Consider the following 24,163-nt stretch of genomic DNA (forward strand, 5'->3'; position numbering starts at 1 on the left):
CCTGAGTTACTCTTAAGTGGGCCTATCTTGTCTCTAATCTTACTTCTGTATACCTGAAAGAACCCTTTTGGGGTAGTCTTCGAATCCCTTGCGACCTTAGCCTCATAATCCCTTTTTGCTTTTCTTATTCCTTTTTTTATTTCTCTCTTTAATTGAATATATTGATTTCTTAACTGCCCATCCTCTCTTTTGATACGCCTATATATTCCTCTCTTTTGACCAATGAGATGTTTTAATCTATTGTTCATTCATTTCGGATCATTTTTGTTAGATCTAATTTCCCTACTCGGAACATGTTGACTGAGCAGCTAGAACTATGCTCTGAAAAACTCATATTGGCAACCAACACCAGCTACCTGACCCATAGTCAGATCATCCCAATTTAGCCCACCCAGGTAATTTTTCAGTCCCATGAAATCAGCCAATAAAAAAGTCTGGGACAGAGACTTGATTGAGGTTTGCTGGGTAATTCCATAATATATTGAAACTAAGTGATTTGTGATCACTTTCCCCAAGCTCATCATTAACCTCAAGATTATTAATTAGTGAATCTTTGTTGGCAAGAACCAAATCACGCAGATTGTTTCCTTTAGTTGGTTCTGTCACAAACTGTTTTAAAAAGTAATCCTGAACTGTATCAAGAAAGTCACTTGACTCAAGATTTCCCGTCAAATTGTTCCAATCAATTTGTCTAAAGTTAAAATCTCCCATTAACACAACATTTTCATATCTAGATGCTTTATGAATTTCGTCCCATAGCAGCTTACTGCACTCACTATTAAGGTTTGGGGGCCTATATATTACACCTAAAATTATTTTTCATACCCCTCGAGAAACTGTGGCCAAATAGATTATGTGTCCGATGTTTCTATTCTTATATCGTGTCTAACACAACAAGTTAAATTATCTCTGACATACATTGCCACTCCACCACCCTTCCTGTTGACCCTGTCAGTGTGGAACAGTTTATAACCCTTTATGTTGCATTCAGAAGGCATTTCTCTATCCTTCAAGTTGAATCAGGTCTCTGTTATAGCAATAATATCTATATTACCTGCACTTGCGAGTAATCTTAGCTCATCTATCTTATTTCTTAGACTCCTACTATTTGTATAGTAAACCTTAAAGGAGCTAGTCACTCATTGCCCTCTACTATCTTTGTTTTTGATTAGTTGCTTTGCCTTTATTAGGAACTTTATTTTGAATATTGTCCTTTAAACATATCCCTGAGGTATCCTGGTAATATCTGCTGTTTCCAACAATAACACTGCAGCCTGATTGTTTCCCACAAACACCCATACCTCTATAATCTATCAGTTTAAAATCCTAGATAAGTCATCAATTACCCCTTCAATCGAATTGGCTAATGCAACCACTTCAACCCCAGAGAGATGAGCCCCATCCCTTGCATACACATCATGTTTGCCATAGAATTTGTCCCAGTTATCAATGAATGGGATTGCAAGTTCCTTGCAGTACCTGTCTAGCCAGCAATTTATACCAATTGCCCTAGACATTCATTCATTGCCCACTCCCCTCGTAGGCAAGATGCTACATATGATATGGAAACTTTTCTAGGGTGATTGCCTGTACGTACCTCAACATTACATGCATACGAGTAATCTCATTGGGAGACAACAACTATATTGTTTACCGTAGTCACCCCGTGTAGACATGTGAGAAAACTTAACCACCTCTGGTCACTGCAGGTGGCCCCTTCGACCTCACAATCTTATCCATATCTATCTGAGACCAGTATAAAATTGGATAGCATCCACAAGTACGGCGCTACTAATTAATTGTGGACTGTATAGATTATATTAGTTTAACTGAATGAAGGGGGGGGGGTAGGTTACACATGGATATATCCATCAAGGAAAAACACTTGTACATAATCCCACCACTTACCAGATATCCTCTGGTGGTCACTTGATGTAGCTGGATCACCCATAACCTATCCAATTACAACATACCTAACTGGCCAGTATCAGTCTGCTATAACTAGAAGGGTTACTTAACTGTGGGTGATTGATACTCTTTATTTCCTCCATTCACCATCTCATTTCGATGTCCTGCTACACCGACACGGTTCTTATTCCAGCAGCACGAGGTATCCGTTGGTTTGTCCCGGTTTAGAAGTCGTGACTCCATAAAAACTTCACTATCCTCGAGACAGGAACACGAGATAAACAGATGCTCACTCTGAGAACGGCGACTCATTTCACTTCACACATTCTCTTAACTTGGTGTTATTATCACTGATTACTTCTTAGCCCACCATACAGTTTAATGTCTCCTAATTATTATACACATTGGAGGCCACCCATTAAGATCTGAGACCGATGAGTGATGATTAAACCACGGGTATGTTAACCTGGGACACACTCCATGGCGACGCGCCAGTCACCCCGGTCCTACCATTATTCACTCATTTTACCACTTTATTACGGTGGTCCCGTAAATCACGTTCCCTCACTCTTCACCAGGAACAGTTACGACACTTCCTATTATGAAGTGAGGCCTATATTAATCCTTAGGCCGCCGTGAAAGCCAATTTCCTTGTCCCATGTTTTCACAGCCTCCTCACTACATTCAAAACACTCCCGCCGCCTCCATGCCCTGAGTCGACCTCCCCCACACATCCGTGCAGGCGCAAAAGGGAACCCTGTTGGTTCTATTCAAAATACAATTTAGAACAACAGTAATGCATTAATCATGTATATTTACATTATAAAAAAATATACAGTATAATTATGGGAATTTATTTTCCACATATGATAGGGGTCCCTCGCTTAGACCTGACTACTTCTATGGCTGACCTGTATTTATCCAGTAGCTCCAGTCTCCTGCCCTTCCCAATGTCATTTTCACCAGCACTAAGACAGATAATGGGCTTGTTCCCATTACCTGACATAATATCCAACCTGCTGACTATGTCACCAACACCAGCTCCTGGGAGGCACACTCTCTGTCTGATTTTTCTATCTCTGTTACAAAAAGCACGGTCCATATATCTTACCTGAGAGTCTCCCACAATCAGAATATTCTTACCTTGCTTAGCAGGGGAGTCAGAGGTACCTTTAACCTCACTAGCCACTGAAGTACACTCGTCTTGGAGAACAGAGAATCGATTTCCTACCTTCACATCTTCTTTATTAACCCTCCTTATCTTCCTTCTTCCTGAACTGTAAACCACTTGCCACTTAAAGCGGCTGCCACTCTCACTGGTGGTAAGCATTTCCTCCTTTCCAGCACCAGCTATCTCACACTCACTCTCAAACACATCTATGCGAAGCTTCAGCCTCCTATTTTCCTCCTGAAGAAGTAGAACCTCCTTCTTCAACACTTTAACCTGAGATTCTAAAACACTACAACAAGCCATGGTGCTTGGTAACACTCCACGCTAATACCCAGACAGCTCAGGACAGGTATGACCACACGTGATCACTGACCTCGGTGCGAGAAATAAGATGAATGAATTGAGATTAGTTGCAAGTGCGAGTAACATTGATGTTTTTGCCATAGCTGAGACGTGGTTTAATATGAAAAATCGGGACATGCCTGCTGAACGTCACATTCAGAGTTTTAAATTGTTTCAAGTAAATAAAAGTATCGGTAAGGGGGGTGGGGTGGCACTCTATGTCCGAGATCTTTTAAACTGTTGCATAAAAGCGGGTATAAAGTCTGAAATAAGAACATAAGAACATAAGAAAGAAGGAACACTGCAACAGGCCTGCTGGCCTATGCGAGGCAGGTCCAATTCTCCCACCAGCTTAAGCCAATGCCTTGACCTAGTGAGGTCAGACACGTCACTTAAGGGAGGAGCACTGCATCCGACCTACTAGCCCAAGCTAGTCAGGTCCAACTCACACCCACCCACACCCACTCATGTATTTATCCAACCTATTTTTAAAACTACACAACGTCTTAGCTTCTATGACGGTACTCGGGAGTTTGTTCCACTCATCCACAACTCTATTACCAAACCATTGCTTTCCTATATCCTTCCTGAATCTGAATTTTTCCAATTTAAAGCCATTGCTGCGAGTCCTGTCTATTTTAAATATTTTTAGCGCGCAATTTACATCCCCTTTATTAATTCCTGTTTTCCATTTATACACTTCAATCATATCCCCCCCTAATTCTACGCCTTTCTAGAGAGTGCAGATTCAGGGCCCTTAGTCTATCCTCATAGGGAAGGTTTCTGATACATGGGATCAAGTTTGTCATCCTCCTTTGTACGTTTTCCAGTGCATTTATATCCATTCTGTAATACGGTGACCAAAACTGTGCAGCATAATCTAAATGAGGCCTAACCAAGGATGTATAGAGTTGAAGAACAACCTGAGGACTTCTATTATTTATGCTTCATGATATGAAGCCAAGGATTCTGTTAGCTTTATTGCGATCACTAATGCACTGTTGTCTTGGTTTCAGATTACTGCTAACCAGAACTCCTAAATCCTTTTCGCAATCTGTAATATTAAAATCTACATTATTTACTTTATATGTCTCATGGTTATTTTTCTGTCCAGCATTTAGAACTTTTCATTTGTCTATATTAAACTGCATCTGCCACTTCTCTGACCACTGCATCAGTCTATTCAAATCATTATGGAGTGCACTAATGTCCTCATTAGAATGAATTGGACGGACTATTTTGGTGTCATCAGCAAGTTTGAATATGTCGCTATTTATTCCCCAAACTTAGATAGGGACCAAGGGAGACTGTATTGGGAGGAAATTGTTAAGGCCACAAGGCACGATAACGTAGTAATTCTAGGGGACTTTAAGTTCAGTCAGATTGATTGGAATTTTTTGACTGGGAATTTAGAATCTAACGACTTTTTAGAAGTAGTTCGGGATTGTTTTTTAAAGCAGTTTGTGACAGAACCTACAAGGGGAAATAACCTGCTTGACTTGGTTCTGGTAAACAAGGAAACCCTTGTTAATAATTTAGAAATTACAGAGGAACTCGGCGCAACCGACCATCTTCAGCATTGAATAGCAGTATGATAGTAGGAATAACTCAGTAACGGTAGCAGATTTTCGCTTAGCAGATTACAATGGGCTTAGAGAACACTTATCATCTCTTGACTGGGGTAACGAAGAGAGTTATCAATATGACAGTTTTCTAAACACTATACAAGCTGCCCAAAGAGCATTTATCCCATATAAAGACATTAGATCGAATAGAAATGACCCAAAATGGATGAATAATAGGCTCAAATATCTTTTAGGGCAGAAGAAAGGAATTTATAGGTGCATCAAAAGAGTTGAACCCTGTCAAAAGCCTTACTGAAGTCCATATACACAATATCATATTCATTACCATGATCTACCTCCTCAAATACCTTAGTGAAAAAAGTTAATAAATTCGTAAGGCAGAACGCCCCTTTGTAAAACCATGCTGAGATTCGTTGATTAATTTATGCTTTTCAAGGTGGCTACGAACTTCGGCAATTATTGATTCCATAAATTTTCCCACTATGGAGGTTAGGCTTATTGGTCTATAGTTCGAAGCTAAGCCTGTCACCTGTTTTGAAAATAGGTATCACATTTGCCATTTTCCACTTATCTGGCACCATGCCAGTTTGTAGTGATATGTTGAAAAGATTAGCCAAAGGTGTGCTAAGCTCCTCTTTACATTCCTTTAGAACCCTTGCATACAGTTCATCAGGGCCTGGGGATTTGTTAGGTTTTAATTTATCTATTTGCCTAAGGACCATGTCACTTGTGACCCTTTTGATGCACCTATAAATTCCTTTCTTCTGCTCTGAAAGATATTTGAGCCTATTATTCAGGAACAACTCAGTAACGGTACCAGATTTTCGCTTAGCAGATTACAATGGGTTTAGAGAACACTTATCATCTCTTGACTGGGGTAACGAAGAGAGCTATCAATATGACAGTTTTCTAAACACTATACAAGCTGCCCAAAGAACATTTATCCCATATAAAGACATTAGATCGAATAGAAATGACCCAAAATGGATGAATAATAGGCTCAAATATCTTTCAGAGCAGAAGAAAGGAATTTATAGGTGCATCAAAAGAGTTGAAGGTCATCTTATGAATCAATATATTGACATTAAGAGGGACATTAAAAAGATAATAAGAAAAACTAAACGGGACTACGAAATTAAAGTTGCTAGGGATTCGAAAACTAACCCAAAAGATTTTTTCAAGGTGTATAGAACAAAAGTTAGAGATAAGATAGGTCCTCTTAAAAATAGCCCTGGGCATCTTACTGACAAGGAGGATGAAATGTGCTCTATTTTTAATAATTATTTTCTCTCGGTTTTCACACAGGAAGACATTAACAATATCCCAGTAATTAACTTTTATAATGGGCCTGAAGAAGATAAATTATGTAATACCACAGTCACTAGCGAAATGGTTATGAAACAAATACACCCACTGAAACAAAATAAATCGCCGGGTCCAGATGAACTTTTTTCAAGAGTTCTTAAGGAATGCAGAATGGAACTCTGTGAACCATTAACTAATATTTTTAATTTATCTCTTCAAACAGGTGTAGTGTCTGATATGTGGAAGATGGCTAATGTAATTCTTATTTTTAAAACAGGGGACAAGTCGTTACCATCTAATTACCGCCTAGTATGCCTAACCTCAATTGTAGGCAAATTACTAGTCAGTTATAGCTGATATTATAAGAAGCCATCTTGATAAACATAATTTGATTAATGATATTCAGCATGGATTCACAAAGGGTAGCTCCTCTCTAACTAATTTATTAATTTTCTTCATTGAAGCTTTTGAGGCTGTTGAACATGATAAATAATTTAACGTTGTTTATTTAGATTTTAGTAAGGCTTTTGATGTAGTACTGCACCAGAGACTGGTAAAGAAAGTGGCAGCTCATGGCACTGGGGAAAAATTGCTGTCATGGATTGAGTCATGGCTCACCAATAGGAAGCAGAGAGTGCGCATAAATGGGGTTAAATCCGAGTGGAGATCTGTAACAAGTGGCGTTCCACAGGGATCAGTCTTGGGCCCATTGTTGTTTATAATTTATATCAAAGACCTGGATGAGGGAATTACTAATAATATGAGCAAATTCGGCGATGACACGAAGATAGGTAGGATAATTGATTCAAACGAAGATATCACGGAACTTCAGGAGGATTTAGACAAACTCAATTCCTGGTCAGAAAAGTGGCAGATGCAGTTCAATGTAGATAAATGCAAAGTTATGAAGTTCGGGAGTGTCCACAACCCTAGTACTTATAAGTTAAATAACGTAGAACTTAGCTATACAGATTGCGAAGAGGATTTAGGGTTATGGTAAGCAGCAACCTTAAACCAAGACAGCAATGCCTAAGCGTACGTAATAAGGCAAATAGATTACTAGGATTTATATCAAGAAGTGTAAGCAACAGAAGTCATTAGTCAGAAGTCATTAGTAAGGCCTCACATAGATCACGCAGCTCAGTTTTGGTCTCCATATTACAGAATGGATATAAATTCGTTAGAAAACATTAAGCGTAGAATGGCTAAATTAATGCATCTTCCGTACGAAGAAAGATTGAAGACTCTTAAACTATATGCACTTGTAAGACGAAGAATGAGCGCAGACATGATCGAAGTGTATAAGTGGAAGATGGGTATTAACAAAGGGGATATAAATAAGGTCTTGAGGATATCTCTCCAAGAGAGAGCCCGCAGTAATGGATTCAAATTAGATAAGTTTAGAATTAGAAAGGATATAGAAAGTACTGGGTTTGGTAATAGGGTAGTTTACCTAGTTTACCTAGAGAGGGTTTCGGGGGTCAACGCCCCCGCAGCCCGGTCTGAAATCAGACCTCATGGTGGATCAGGGTTTGATCAACCAGGCTGTTACTGCTGGCCGCACGTAAGCTGACGTACAAACCACAGCCCGGTTGGTCAGTGCCTTCTTGAAGACAGCCAGGGGTCTATTGATAATCCCCCTATGTATGCTGGGAGGCAGTTAAACAGTCTTGGGTCCCGGACACTTACTGTGTTGTCTCTCAATGTACTCGTGGCGCCCCTGCTTTTCATCAGGGGAATATTGCATCTCCTTCCGAGTCGTTTGCTTTCATAGGGAGTGATTTTCTTGTGCAGGTTCGGTGCCAATCCCTCCAGGACCTTCCAAGTGTATATTATCATGTATCTCTCTCGCCTGCGTTCGAGGGAATACAGATCAAGGACCTTCAACCGTTCCCAGTAATTTAGGTGCCTTATCGTACTTATGTGTGCCGTGAAAGTTGTTTGTACAGTCTCCAGGTCTACAATGTCGCCAGCCTTGAAGGGGGCCGTTAGTGTACAGCAGTATTCCAGCCTAGAGAGCACAAGCGATTTGAAGAGAATCATCATGGGCTTGGCGTCCCTAGTTTTGAAGGCTCTCATTATCCATCCTATCATTTTCCTAGTGGATGAGGTAGATACAGTGTTGTGGTCTTTGAAGGCAAGATTCTCTGGCATTATCACTCCTAGGTCCTTCACATTACTTTTCCGTTCTATTGTATGGTTAGAATTTGTCGTATACCCTGATACATTTTTAATTTCTTCAAGTTTCCTATATCTGAGTAATTGAAATTTCTCCTCGTTGAACTCCACATTGTTTTAAGTGGCCCATTCGAAGATTTGGTTGATGTCCGCTTGGAGTCTCGCAGTGTCTTCGGTGAGGGTCACTGCCATGGTAATCTGGGTGTCATCCGCAAAGGAAGACACGGAGCTATGGCTTACATCTCTATGTCAGAAATGAAGATGAGGAATAGAATGGGAGTGAGTATTGTGCCTTGTGGAACAGAGCTTTTTTACCATGGCTGCCTCAGACTTTACTCTGTTTACTATTACTCTTTGTGTTCTATTTGTCAGGAAGTTATAGATCCATCTACCAACTTTTCCCGTTATTCCTTTATCACGCATTTTTGTGTGCTATTACACCATGGTCACACTTGTCGAAAGCTTTTGCAAAGTCTGTGTATACTACATCTGTATTTTGTTTATCCTCTACAGCATCCAGGACCTTATAGTGGTCCAGTAGCTGGGATGGGGGTAATTTACAGGAGCGCATCCAGGACCTTATAGTGGTCCAGTAGCTGGGATGGGCAGGAGCGGCCTGCTCCAAACCCGTGTTACCCTGGGTTGTGTAATTGATGGGTATCCAGGTGGTTGGCGATCTTGCTTCTTAGAACCCTCTCAAAGATTTTTATGATATGGGATGTTAGTGCTATCGGTCTGTAGTTCTTTGCAATTGCTTTACTGCCACCTTTGTGGAGTGGGGCTATGTCTGTTGTTTTTAGTGTGTGTGGGATGACTCCTGTGTCCATGCTCCCTCTCCATAAAATGCTGAAGGCACGCAATAGGGGCTTCTTGCAATTCTTGATGAACACGGAGTTCCATGAGTCTGGGCCTGGAGCAGGGTGCATGGGCATGTCATTTATTGCCTCTTCAGAGTCTTGTGGAGTTAGAATAATATCCGAGATTTTTGAGATGACCATATTTTGGGTTTCGTTCATCAAGAATTCATTTGGATTGTCGACCCTTAGTCTGGGCAGTGGCTCGCTGAACATTGAGTCATATTGGGACTTTAGTATCTCACTCATTTCTTGGCTGTCATCTGTGTATGTCCCATCCCGCCTATGCAGGGGCCCAATACTGGATGTTTTTTTTTTCTTAGATATGGCATAACAGAGGAAGTATTTTTTTCAATTTGCATTATGGCTTTTAGTTCTTCCTGTGATTTTTGTCTCCTGTAAGATTCCTTCAGCTTAAGTTCGATATTTGCAATTTCATTGACTAATGCCTCCCTTCGTATTTCAGATATATTGGCCCCACTCAGCAGCTCTGTGACTCTTCGCCTTTGTCTGTATAGGGAACGTCTCTCTCTTTCTAGTTTACACCTTCATGACTGCTCACATTTTGCTGGTCGGGAGCTCTGTACATACATGTCTGTACCTCCCTTATGTTGTGATCCGAGTGTATTGTCTTTGATACAGTTATATTACATATCAGATCGTCATTGTTAGTGAAGATGAGGTCCAGCATATTTTCTAGTCTTGTAAGCTCTACTATTTGCTGGTTTCAGGAGAATTTGGTGCAGAGATTTAATAGTTCGTGTGCGTGTGAATTTTCATCTGAGCTGCCTCCCAGGGTGATCTCTGCTAAAACATTGTTTGCTATATTCCTCCATTTTAGGTGTCTCAAGTTGAACTCTCCTAGTAGTAAGATGTTTGGGGCAGGAGTTGGGAGATTTTCCAGAGAGTGGTCAATTTTCTCAAGCTGCTCCTGGAATTGTTGGGAAGTTGCATCTGGAGGCTTGTGTACTACCACAATGACAAGGTTTTGGTTTTCAATCTTTACCGCCAAAACTTCAACTACATCGTTTGAGGTGTTTAGTAGTTCTGTGCAAATGAGCGACTGTGACATACAGGCCAACCCCTTGTTGCCTGTTTAGTCTGACGCATCGGAATAGGTTATAACCTGGGATCCATATTTCTTTGTCATAGTGATCTTTAATGTGGGTCTCTGTGAATGCTGCAAACATTGCATTTGACTCTGTGAGCAATCCCTTGATGTAAGGAATTTTGTGGATTTTTTAACGGCTTTAGATCCTGTAAGTTTGCAAAGACAAATGTCGTTGTATTGGTGAAATTTAGGGGGGTTTTATTTGCTGGCTCTAATATCTGTTGTTCTGGAGTAGAGGCCAATGTCCGTGCCTCTGCTCCAGAAGTGTTTTCAGTTGGTGTAGGATTATTGTCATTTCTTGCCAGAATTTTTTCCCTTCTGACCCTAAAAAACCTCTGTCCCTGGAGAGGTTGTGGCTCCTCTCTTTTGTTTCCCATAGTCTGGCTGATCTGTGTCTTCTAGTTCCCTTTAGATGATGTGCCTGGCAGTATGCATTATAACATTTTCTTTTATGGATTGATGAGTGACATTTCTGGGTGAAATAAGTTACAGGAGGGGAAGTTGCACTCTCCTGTTGTCACGTGGGTGCGGCATTTTTTGGGATGGTCAAAGTGCATGTCCCACCTGTTTTACCAGATATACCGTGCCTGCAGATACCCAAGGCATAGTATTTACATAGATTGTAATTCTGTTTGCTAGGATTTATTGTAGCTGCATTCGCTGCTGGTGCATTTATTTTTCCTTGTTCCTCCTTATCTTTCACCCCTGTATGGACATCAGTGCTTCCACCAGGTTTTGTTGGTAGTGTGTCGACACTATTTCCTGAGGCATGATCCCCTTTTGATCCATCTCCAGCAGTATCTCTATTTTGAACCTCTGTGGACTGAATAACGTTGTCTTCAGTGTCCTCCAGAGCAACACTAGTACCTTCACGACCGCTGTCTTCTTGGACATCACTAGAACCCTCTGGAGCACTATCCTCCAGGACAACACTAGCACCCTCAGCACTTTCCTCCAAGACAGCACTAGCACCCTCAGGAGCACTGTCCAAGACAGCCCCGTCCCTACCACCCATCTTATTTTCTCAGCTGTTATACCATGCTGACATGTCTTTCAAGAAGGATCTTTTATTGGTGCTTTTGTCTTTGAATATAGATGTAATTTTCTCATACAGCTGTATCTCGTTTGAGCAAACTCAAAAATATCTCTCTGAGTTTATGTCAAGTGTGGTCACTGGTTTAAAATCCCTACATATACCATGGGACCATTGATCACAGAGATTGCAAGCAATCCAAGCCTGTTTTTGTCCCTTACCCTTTCTGCATGGTTGTTGTCATCTTACAATACTTGACAACTCTCCTAGTTAGCTAGTCTATAATTCCTCGAAGTATTTAATTTTTTGTAACAGTTCTTCAGATTTGGCTTTATTTCCAAAGAAACCGTTTGAATCCGCCCGAATCCGGCGAATCCGGACGAATCCAATTAGTGGATCACTGTATATTTTTTACTAATAATCACCTTAACAGTAGATCTGTCTATCTGTATTGTATCTATTTGTTGTAGTTACTGTTTGGGTGTTTGATGAGGGCACGTAAAGCCCCGTCAGTTAATGAAACCAGTCAGAGGATACCTTGTTATCAACGAATCCGTTTGAATCCGGTCATTGGATGAATCCGGGTAAATCCGGATTAGGCTCACTGGGTGATTTTGGACTAGCTTATGAAAAGGACTACTGGAAAAATATTAAACAGAGTAATGTGTTCAGTTTGATACAGACAGTATAATCTGCATGTTTGGGCACCGGTCGATTCTGTAAATGAAGATTACTGGAGGAATAATGATTTTCATTGTGTATATTGTGACCGCTGCTAACTACAGGTCTACCACACACTGTATACGTCACTCCATCACAATTAGTACTACAACTATACACTGTTTATCATATTTCTACAAAACTGTACACTTTTCCTATTTCCTCGAGATTTTGCACCTCTTCGTATTTCAACAAATTATAGGTCCGGTACGCTAGTTGGCCAGTGTGGGAGGTTCTGACGACTGCTGGCAACTGTTTACAACATGAACCTGCCTCTTTAGGCCTAACACTTCAGTTTTAAATTTCACCTCATCATTTATTATCTATATACTAGGGTACCGCTGTGGTACACACTACAACACTATGAATAAACACTATTATCAGGGAGACTGTCTTTCCTCTGACGAAAAAGTTCTAATATTATTTTCACTGGCACACTAGGCCTAAAATTCCCCTCTGATAGTATGGTTATGACTTAAGAAATCGTAATGACACGATTGCAAATAAACCATACCCCCGGCCGGGATTGAACCCGCGGTCATAGAGTCTCAAAACTCCAGCCCGTCGCGTTAGCCACTAGACCAGCTAGCCACAATAAGATTCATCCAACTAGGTATATTTCTACACCATAGAAAAGTTAGCACAGGCACCTCTGTGACCACAAATGCAAGTTTTTACAGACGAATCTCCAGCTAGCGTGGCCGTGACGAACTCTAGCTCAATTCCCTTCACTGCCGTCAACATGACTTAAGAAATCGTAATGACACGATTGCAAATAAACCATACCCCCGGCCGGGATTGAACCCGCGGTCATAGAGTCTCAAAACTCCAGCCCGTCGCGTTAGCCACTAGACCAGCTAGCCACAATAAGATTCATCCAACTAGGTATATTTCTACACCATAGGAAAGTTAGCACAGGCACCTCTGTGACCACAAATGCAAGTTTTTACAGACGAATCTCCAGCTAGCTGCCTTATTGTACACTGATTCCCCTTTTTTGACTCAGTAGATATTATATTCTGCTAGATTGGTTCCAAGTGCTGGAGGGATGTATCTTATAAGTACACTGGCGCAGTTTAAAGTTCTAGCACGCAAGAGAGACCGTGAAAAACACGAAAGAACACGGCGGAACTCCACACTTGATGAAAGTTAAGACACATGTGCAACATCTGGTTATCTTTATTGTAGACGTTTCGCCATCCAGTGGCTTTATCAATACAGATTCTAGGACATAACTAGAAGACAGTAGAACTATATACAAAAAGATGAGGTGATCAGTCCCTCAGCCTTGGAATTAGTGTAGAGAGCACAGAGGTCGTAGAGATTCTGGAGCACAGGCAAGGGGACTGTCGCTTATATAGGCGTCAGTGGACAGAGACGTGTAGTAGACGAAGGCATAGTCACTGGTAGGCGGGATTACCCAGTGGAACTAGGTCCTTCCCAAAGGGATGGGTTAATTGTAGTAGCCGTGAAGAAAGTCACGTAGATGTCCTCTGAACCAAGATTCCATGATGTTGCAGTGTCTGACAAGTTGTGCAAGAAAGATATACATTACTGACAAGATGAAAGTTAAGACACTTGTGCAACATTTGGTTATCTTTACTGTAGACGTTTCGCCATCCAGTGGCTTTACCAATACAGATTCTAGGACATAACTAGAAGACAGTAGAACTATATACTAAAGATGAGGTAATCAGTCTATCTACTAGGTAGACTGTTTCACTCAACTACCCTATTACCAAACCAGTACTTTCCTATATCCTTTCGAAATCTAAACTTATCTAATTTGAATCCATTATTGGTGGTTCTCTCTTGGAGAGATATCCTCAAGACCTTATTTATATCCTATTTGTTAATACCCATCTTCCACTTGTATACTTCGATCATGTCTCCGCTCATTCTTTGTCATACTTGTGAATGTAGTTTAAGAGTCTTCAATCTTTCTTCATGCGGAAGATTTCTAATGCTATGTATTAATTTAGTCATTCTATGCTGAATGTTTTCTAACGAATTTATATCCATTTTGTAATATGGAGACCAGAACTGAATTAGCTAGAGTGGTGACCTGTACTTAGCTCAGTGGTGACTTGTACTTACCTCAGTGGTGACCTGTACTTAGCTCAGTGAGGACGTGTCTAGTGTACTCTTCGTGGACCGAACCATGATGCCCTCCATTGAGCAACTTTACCAGCAGCTTAAGCTGCAGGTAAATTTGCTCAATGGAGAGCGTCTTGGTTCGGTCCACAGAGAGTACACTAGACACGTCCTCACTGAGCTAAGTACAGGTCACCACTGAGCTAAGTACAGGCCCAAAAGTTATTTTACAAGTAACAAGTCCAAAAGTTATTTTACAGCTCTATACACTCGCTAGTGAGGCCTCATTTGGATTATGCCGCTTAGTTTTGGTCTCCTTACTACAGGATGGATATAGACTCATTGGAAAACATACAAAAGAAGAATTACTAAAATGATTTACTGTATAAGGAATCTCCTGTATGAAGATAGACTTAGAGCCTTGAAACTCCACTCTCTGGAGAGACGTAGAATGAGGGGAGATATCTTATGCATCATATGGGAATCTTTATTGAAGAAACGTTTTGCCACACAGTGGATTCATCAGTCTTATACAAAGCAGGAAGGTATAAGGAGAGGATGAGTTTGAGGTGATCAGTCCCTCAGCCTGGAGTTGATGTGTTCAGTCCATCAATCTTGTAGAAAGTACAGCACAGGGTCGTAGACGTGGCTTATATACTGTAGTCAGGTGAGGCGAAGCAGGAGGAGGCGGGGTCATAGTGGAACCATCCACTAGTCTAAGTAGGTCTTCGTCCAAAGAATGGACAAGTTTTGAAGAATTCTTTGTATCAAGTTCCCATGATGATGCAGTGTCTGACAAATTGATGAATGCACACACACTAGTGTGACTTTGTAAATGGTCCAAGTCGGACCGAAACGTCGTCGTAAGCTCCTCTCTTCTATGTGCGAGTTATTTGTGTATTGTTCCAGTCACGGTGTTGTGCCTTTTTGTTATTTATAAATTGATGAATGGTTTTGAAAACTTTATATAATCCACTTCTACGGCCCTGTGCTCTACTTTCTACAAGATTGATGGACTGAACACATCGACTCCAGGCTGAGGGACTGATTACCTCAAACTCATCCTCTCAATATGCCTTCCTGCTTTGTATAAGACTGATGAAGCCACTGTGTGGCGGAACGTTTCTTCAGTAAAGATTCCCATATGTTGCATAAGTGTCTCGGTTCTTCAACTTGTCGGTTTTCAAAACCATTCTTCACATTAACGAGTGTGTTTAATGCGTCCATCCTTACTGGTGTTGTGCCAGAGATGTGGAAGATGGCTAATGTGGTTCCTATATTCAAATCAGGGACTAAGTCCATTCATTCAGTTTACCGTCCAATCAGCCTGGCGTCTATAGCAGGCAAATTATTGGAATCAGTTGTAGCTGACATTATTAGAAGTCACCTTGAAGAGCATAATTTGATTGATGAATCTGAGTATGGGTTCACGAGAGGTCGCTCCTGCCTGACAAATTTGCTGACGTTCTTCAATAGAACATTTGAGGCAGTAGACATTGATAAAGAATATGACGTTGTTTATTTGGATTTTAGTAAAGCCTTCGATAGAGTACCTCACAAGAGAGTCTTAAAAAAAGTGGCAGCTCATGGTATAGGAGGTAAAGTTCTAGCATGGATAGAGGCATGGCTTACCAACAGAAAACAGAGAGTTTCCATTAATGGGGTCAAATCTGAATGGGGATTAGTCACTAGTGGCATTCCACAAGGATCAGTTTTAGGCCCTCTCTTGTTCATAATTTACATTAATGACCTTGATAAAGGGATTACTAGTAACATGAGCAAATTTGCTGATGATACAAAGAGAGGCCGTATGATTCATTCTGAGAAGGATAGCAATGAGCTCCAGGAGGATTTGGACAAATTAATATCTTGGTTTAAAAAATGGCAGATGAAGTTCAATGTCGATAAGTGTAAGGTACTTGCCCTTGGTAATGAAAATAACCCTCGAAGCTATAATCTAGGTGAAATAGAGCTTGGTCATACAGAATGTGAAAAAGACTTGGTAGTCATGGCAAGCAGAAATCTAAAGACAAGACAGCAGTGCTTAGGTGTGCGCAACAAGGCCAACAGATTACTAGGATTTATCTCAAGTATAAATAACAAAGTCCAAAAGTTATTTAACAGCTCTATACATCACTAGTGAGGCCTCATTTAGATTATGCCGCTCAGTTTTGGTCTCCTTACTACAGGATGGATATAGACTGACTGGAGAGCATACAGAGAAGAATGATTAAAATGGTTTACTGTGTAAGGAATCTCCACTCTCTGGATTGACGTAGAATGAGGGGAGATATCATCGAAGTGTATACTGTATATAAGCCACTGCTACGGCCCTGTGTTCTACTTTCTACAAGATTGATGGACTGAAAATATCGACTCTAGGCTGAGGGACTAATTATCTGAAACTCCTCCTCTACTTATACCTTCCTGCTTTGTATAGGACTGATGAAACCACTGTGTGGCGACACGTTTCTTCAATAAAGATTCCCATATGTTGCATAAGTGTCTCAGTTCTTCAACTTGTCGGTTTTCAAAACCATCCATCACAAGTTTTGTTCTATACACCTGGAAAAAACTTTTTGGGTTAGTCTTCGAATCCCTAGCAACTTTAATTTCATAGTCCCATTTAGCTTTTGTTATCCACTTTTTAACGTCCCTCTTAATGTCAATATGCTGATTCATAAGATGACTCTCACCTCTTTTGATACGCCTATAAATTCCTTTCTTCTGCCCTAAAAGGTATTTGAGCCTATTATTCATCCATTTTGAGTCATTTCTATTCGATCTAATGTCTTTATATTGGATAAATGTTCTTTGGGCAGCTTGTACAGTGTTCAGAAAGCTGTCATATTGATAGCTCTCTTTGTTATCCCCGTCCACAGATGATAAGTGTTCTCTAAGCCCATTGTAATCTGCTAAGTGAAAATCTGGGACTGTTACTGAGTTATACCTACTGTCATACTTTCATTCAATGCTAAAGGTAATTGATTTGTGGTCGCTTACGCCGAGTTCCTCTGAAATTTCTAAATTATTAACAAAGGATTCCTTGTTTGCCAGAACTAAGTCAAGCAGGTTATTTCCTCTTGTAGGTTCTGTCACAAACTGCTTCAAAAAACAATCCTGAACTACTTCTAAAAAGTCGTTAGATTCTGAATTCCCAGTCAAAAAATTCCAATCACTCTGATTAAAGTTAAAGTCCCCTAGAATTACAACGTTATCGTGCCTTGTGGCCCTAATAATTTTCTCCCACAGTAGTTTTCCTCGGTCTCTGTCCAAATTTGGGGGACAGTATATCACGTCTAAAATAATTTTTTCGTGCCCCTCTGAAAATTCTACCCAAACAGACTCAGTATGTGTTTCAGAGTTTATACTCATTTTTATGCAACAATTTAAACGATCACAGACATAAAGTACCACCCCCCTTACTGATACTTCTGTCTACTTGGAACAATTTAAACCCCTGAATGTGACATTCAGGAGGCATATTTGTATTTTTCATATTAAACCATGTCTCAGTCATGGCAAAAAAGTCAATGTTACCCGCACTTGCAACTAGTCTCAATTCGTCCATCTTATTTCTTACACTATGACTATTAGTATAATACATTTTCAGAAACCCTCCCTTCTCTTTTCTCTTCCTGCTGATTTCTGCTCCTCCACTATGCCTGTTACTCTTCTTGTCACCTAATGCCACTGGCTTTCCTATATTCACCAATAACTCTACCTCATTCTTCCTACAACTGGTTTCCTTAAAACTCACACTATCGCTACACTCAGAATACATTGATTTTCCACAAAAACCCATATCACACTTTATTTCTAGTTTAAAGACATAACAGCTCCCTCCACTGCATTGGCCCATGCTCCCACCCTAAACCTAGATAAGTGAACCCCATCCCTGGCATACATGTCATTTCTGTCATAGAAGAGGTCCCAGTTGTCTATGAATTTTCCGCATTTTCCTTACGGTGTTTGTCCAGCCAGCAATTGACACCAATTGCCCTGGACAACGATATGTGGCAAAATGCCACATATCGCAGGGTTCCCACCCTTCTTCCTAATTATCTCTATTGCTGTCCTATACCTGCTAATCAGGTCTTCACTCCTACGTCTGCCAACATCGTTGCCTCCCACACTGAGGCAGATAATAGGATTGCTCCCATTACCCTTCATGATATCGGCTAACAGTATCCTCCATCCCAGCCCCAGGAAAACGTACCCTCTGCCTCCTCTTCTTGTCCCTAACACAAAAAATGCTATCCATAAATTTCACCTGTCTGTCTCCAACTAAAAAAATGTTCTTATATTCAATGTAAGTGACGTTCTCGATGGTCTTCGTTGGGGTTTCAAGGGATGTTGACTCATCTTTCTCGTCCTTGGCGTTGTTCGTCGTCACCTTCCTCGTCATTGGAGTCGGGGATGAGATGAAAAGCTGTGAGCCTCCTGCTTGAAAGCTGGCTGCCTTGGATCAACGTCTTGCGTGAGCTAGGCGCCAAGGTATCGGACCATTGTAGCTAGGTTGGTAAAGCACTGCGTATGTTGTTCCAAGGTTCATAGGTTCGAGTCTCCTTCAGCTAGAGATCAGTGTTTGTGAATGTTTCGCCTGTTCTTGCGAATTCCTAGCATTGTTAAAATCTCTAGTAGGCTGATGCATGCAGGGGATGAGACGAAAAGTTGTAAGCCTTCTGCTTGAAAGCTGGCTGCCTTGGATCAACGTCTAGCGTGAGCTAGGCGCCAAGGTATTGGATCAGTGTAGCTAGGTTGGTAAAGCACTGCGTACCTTGTTTCAAGGCTCGTAGGTTCGAGTCTCCTTCAGCATATAAAAATAACCTGTTTCCCTGAATCCCTTTACTAAATATTAACTGTTCACACTCAACAGCTCGTCAGGTTCCAAAAATCATTCGTCTCCTTTCACTCCTATCTAACACGCTCACGCACGCTTGCTGGAAGTCCAAGCCCCTCGCCCACAAAACCTCCTTTACCCCGTCCCTCCAACCTATTCGAGAACGACCCTTACCCCTCCTTCCTTTCCCTACAGATTTATACGCTCTCCATGTCATTCTGCTTTGATCCATTCTCTCTAAATGACCAAATCACCTCAACAACCCATTTTCAGCCATTTGACTAATACTTTTATTAACTCCACACCTTCTCCCAATTTTCACACTTCGAATTCTCTGCATAATATCTACACCACACATTGCCCTTAGACAGGACATCTCCACTGCCTCCAACCGTCTCCTCGCTGCAGCATTTACAACCCAAGCTTCACACCCATATAAGAGCGTTGGTACTACTATACTTTCATACTTTCACTGTGATATCCATTTTTTCTTTATCTAAATCATTTGATACCCTCATCACCTTACTCTTATCTATGTTCGCTTTCAACTTTTTATCTTTACACACACTCCCAAACTCGTCCACTAACCTCTGCAACTTTTCTTTAGAATCTCCCATAAGCACAGCATCATCAGCAAAAGTAACTGTGTCATCTCCCATTAATCCCGCCCCTCTCCCCAACACCTAGCATTTACTTCTTTTACAACCCCATCTATATGTGTGTGTGTATGTACTCACATATTTGTGGTTGCAGGGGTCGAGATATAGCTCCTGGCCCGCATCTTCACTGATCGCTACTAGGTCCTCTCTCTCCTTGCTCCATGAGCTTTATCATACCTCGTTATAAAACTATGTATGGTTCCAGCCTCCACTACGTCACTTGCCAGACTATTCCACTTCCTGACTGCTCTATGACTAAAGAAATACTTCTTAACATGTCTTTGACTCATCTGGGTCTTTAATTTTCAATTGTGACCCCTTGTTCCTGTGTCCCATCTCTGGAACATCCTGTCTTTGTCCACCTTGCCAATTCCTAGCAGTATTTTGTATGTCGATATCATATCTCCCACAACCCTTCTGTCCTCCAGTGCCGTCAGGTCGATTTCCCTTAACCTTTCTTTGTAGGACATTCCCCTTTACTTTGCGTGTGTGTGTGTGTGTGTGTGTGTGTGTGTGTGTGTGTGTGTGTGTGTGTGTGTGTGTGTGTGTGTGTGTGTGTGTGTGTGTGGGTGTGTATGTGTGTGCATGTGTATGTGTGTGTGTGTGCATGTGTGTGTGTGTGTGTGTGTGTGTGTGTGTGTGTGTGTGTGTGTGTGTGTGTGTGTGTGTGTGTGTGTGTGTGTGTGTGTGTGTGTGTGTGTGGAGATCTTAGCGGATTAGCCAGAAGTACTTGACTATTGGTTCTGGCGGCCTCGTGTTGCGTGCTTCCTTCCTGACACATATTAATACCGATTACGTTGAGATCCATCAAAATAATGAGGCACTGTGACCACTTCTAAGGAATAGTGAGAGTCTGGTGCTGGGAGAGAGAGAAAGAGAGAGTGACAATCACACCTTCCCTCCTCGGTGTCACTGTAAGCTTGTCCTCCCGCTCAGATGCGTATTCATTATTAAGGCCCATGCGTAGCTTTTTTTCTATATTCATGCGTACGTTCAGGCACCCATGAGTAGGTTTAGGCACCCAGTTGTAGGTTCAGGCACCCATGCGTCAGTTCGGGCACTCAGACGTAGGTTCAGGCACCCAAGCATAGGTTTGGGTATCCATACACACGTTCAGACTGATTAACAATTAGACAACAACATAATATGGCTGACAACATAACCTAGAAAGTGACAACAATATAATGTATAATGCTGGTAGTAGAGGTGCTGATGGTTCAAGTACTGCTGTTGCTACTGATGGTTCAAGTGCTGCTGCTGGTGCTGATGGTTCAAGTATTGCTGCTGGTGCTGATGGTTCAAGTACTGCTGCTGGTGCTGATGGTTCAAGTACTGCTGCTGGTGCTGATGGTTCAAGTACTGCTGTTGCTACTGATGGTTCAAGTGCTGCTGCTGGTGCTGATGGTTCAAGTATTGCTGCTGGTGCTGATGGTTCAAGTACTGCTGCTGGTGCTGATGGTTCAAGTACTGCTGCTGGTGCTGATGGTTCAAGTACTGCTGCTGCTGCTGATGGTTCAAGTACTGCTGCTGGTGCTGATGGTTCAAGTACTGCTGCTGGTGCTGATGGCTCAAGTACTGCTGCTGCTGCTGATGGTTCAAGTACTGCTGCTGCTGCTGATGGTTCAAGTACTGCTGCTGGTGCTGATGGTTCAAGTACTGCTGCTGGTGCTGATGGTTCAAGTACTGCTGCTGCTGCTGATGGTTCAAGTACTGCTGCTGCTGCTGATGGTTCAAGTACTGCTGCTGGTGCTGATGGTTCAAGTACTGCTGCTGCTGCTGATGGTTCAAGTACTGCTGCTGGTGCTGATGGTTCAAGTACTGCTGCTGGTGCTGATGGTTCAAGTACTGCTGCTGCTGCTGATGGTTCAAGTACTGCTGCTGCTGCTGATGGTTCAAGTACTGCTGCTGGTGCTGATGGTTCAAGTACTGCTGCTGCTGCTGATGGTTCAAGTACTGCTGCTGGTGCTGATGGTTCAAATATTGCTGCTGCTGCTGATGGTTCAAGTACTGCTGCTGGTGCTGATGGTTCAAGTACTGCTGCTGCTGCTGATGGTTCAAGTACTGCTGCTGGTGCTGATGGTTCAAGTACTGCTGCTGGTGCTGATGGTTCAAGTACTGCTGCTGCTGCTGATGGTTCAAGTACTGCTGCTGGTGCTGATGGTTCAAGTACTGCTGCTGCTGCTGATGGTTCAAGTACTGCTGCTGGTGCTGATGGTTCAAGTACTGCTGCTGGTGCTGATGGTTCAAGTACTGCTGCTGGTGCTGATGGTTCAAGTACTGCTGCTGCTGCTGATGGTTCAAGTACTGCTGCTGCTGCTGATGGTTCAAGTACTGCTGCTGGTGCTGATGGTTCAAGTACTGCTGCTGCTGCTGATGGTTCAAGTACTGCTGCTGCTGCTCAAGTACTGCTGCTGGTGCTGATGGTTCAAGTACTGCTGCTGGTGCTGATGGTTCAAGTACTGCTGCTGGTGCTGATGGTTCAAGTACTGCTGCTGCTGCTGATGGTTCAAGTACTGCTGCTGGTGCTGATGGTTCAAGTACTGCTGCTGCTGCTGATGGTTCAAGTACTGCTGCTGGTGCTGATGGTTCAAGTACTGCTGCTGCTGCTGATGGTTCAAGTACTGCTGCTGGTGCTGATGGTTCAAGTACTGCTGCTGCTGCTGATGGTTCAAGTACTGCTGCTGGTGCTGATGGTTCAAGTACTGCTGCTGGTGCTGATGGTTCAAGTACTGCTGCTGGTGCTGATGGTTCAAGTACTGCTGCTGCTGCTGATGGTTCAAGTACTGCTGCTGGTGCTGATGGTTCAAGTACTGCTGCTGGTGCTGATGGTTCAAGTACTGCTGCTGGTGCTGATGGTTCAAGTACTGCTGCTGGTGCTGATGGTTCAAGTACTGCTGCTGGTGCTGATGGTTCAAGTACTGCTGCTGCTGCTGATGGTTCAAGTACTGCTGCTGGTGCTGATGGTTCAAGTACTGCTGCTGGTGCTGATGGTTCAAGTACTGCTGCTGCTGCTGATGGTTCAAGTACTGCTGCTGGTGCTGATGGTTCAAGTACTGCTGCTGGTGCTGATGGTTCAAGTACTGCTGCTGGTGCTGATGGTTCAAGTACTGCTGCTGCTGCTGATGGTTCAAGTACTGCTGCTGGTGCTGATGGTTCAAGTACTGCTGCTGCTGCTGATGGTTCAAGTACTGCTGCTGGTGCTGATGGTTCAAGTACTGCTGCTGGTGCTGATGGTTCAAGTACTGCTGCTGGTGCTGATGGTTCAAGTACTGCTGCTGGTGCTGATGGTTCAAGTACTGCTGCTGCTGCTGATGGTTCAAGTACTGCTGCTGGTGCTGATGGTTCAAGTACTGCTGCTGCTGCTGATGGTTCAAGTACTGCTGCTGGTGCTGATGGTTCAAGTACTGCTGCTGGTGCTGATGGTTCAAGTACTGCTGCTGGTGCTGATGGTTCAAGTACTGCTGTTGCTGCTGATGGTTCAAGTACTGCTGCTGGTGCTGATGGTTCAAGTACTGCTGCTGGTGCTGATGGTTCAAGTACTGCTGCTGGTGCTGATGGTTCAAGTACTGCTGCTGGTGCTGATGGTTCAAGTACTGCTGCTGGTGCTGATGGTTCAAGTACTGCTGCTGGTGCTGATGGTTCAAGTACTGCTGCTGGTGCTGATGGTTCAAGTACTGCTGTTGCTGCTGATGGTTCAAGTACTGCTGCTGCAGCTGATGGTTCAAGTACTGCTGCTGGTGCTGATGGTTCAAGTACTGCTGCTGGTGCTGATGGTTCAAGTACTGCTGCTGGTGCTGATGGTTCAAGTACTGCTGTTGCTACTGATGGTTCAAGTACTGCTGCTGGTGCTGATGGTTCAAGTACTGCTGTTGCTGCTGATGGTTCAAGTACTGCTGCTGGTGCTGATGGTTCAAGTACTGCTGTTGCTGCTGATGGTTCAAGTACTGCTGCTGGTGCTGATGGTTCAAGTACTGCTGCTGCTGCTGATGGTTCAAGTACTGCTGCTGGTGCTGATGGTTCAAGTACTGCTGCTGCTGCTGATGGTTCAAGTACTGCTGCTGGTGCTGATGGTTCAAGTACTGCTGCTGGTGCTGATGGTTCAAGTACTGCTGCTGGTGCTGATGGTTCAAGTACTGCTGCTGGTGCTGGTGCTGATGGTTCAAGTACTGCTGCTGGTGCTGATGGTTCAAGTACTGCTGCTGGTGCTGATGGTTCAAGTACTGCTGCTGGTGCTGATGGTTCAAGTACTGCTGCTGGTGCTGATGGTTCAAGTACTGCTGCTGCTGCTGATGGTTCAAGTACTGCTGCTGCTGCTGATGGTTCAAGTACTGCTGCTGGTGCTGATGGTTCAAGTACTGC

This window comes from Cherax quadricarinatus, chromosome 13 (assembly GCF_038502225.1).
Source record: "Cherax quadricarinatus isolate ZL_2023a chromosome 13, ASM3850222v1, whole genome shotgun sequence".
Lineage (NCBI taxonomy): Eukaryota > Metazoa > Arthropoda > Malacostraca > Decapoda > Parastacidae > Cherax > Cherax quadricarinatus.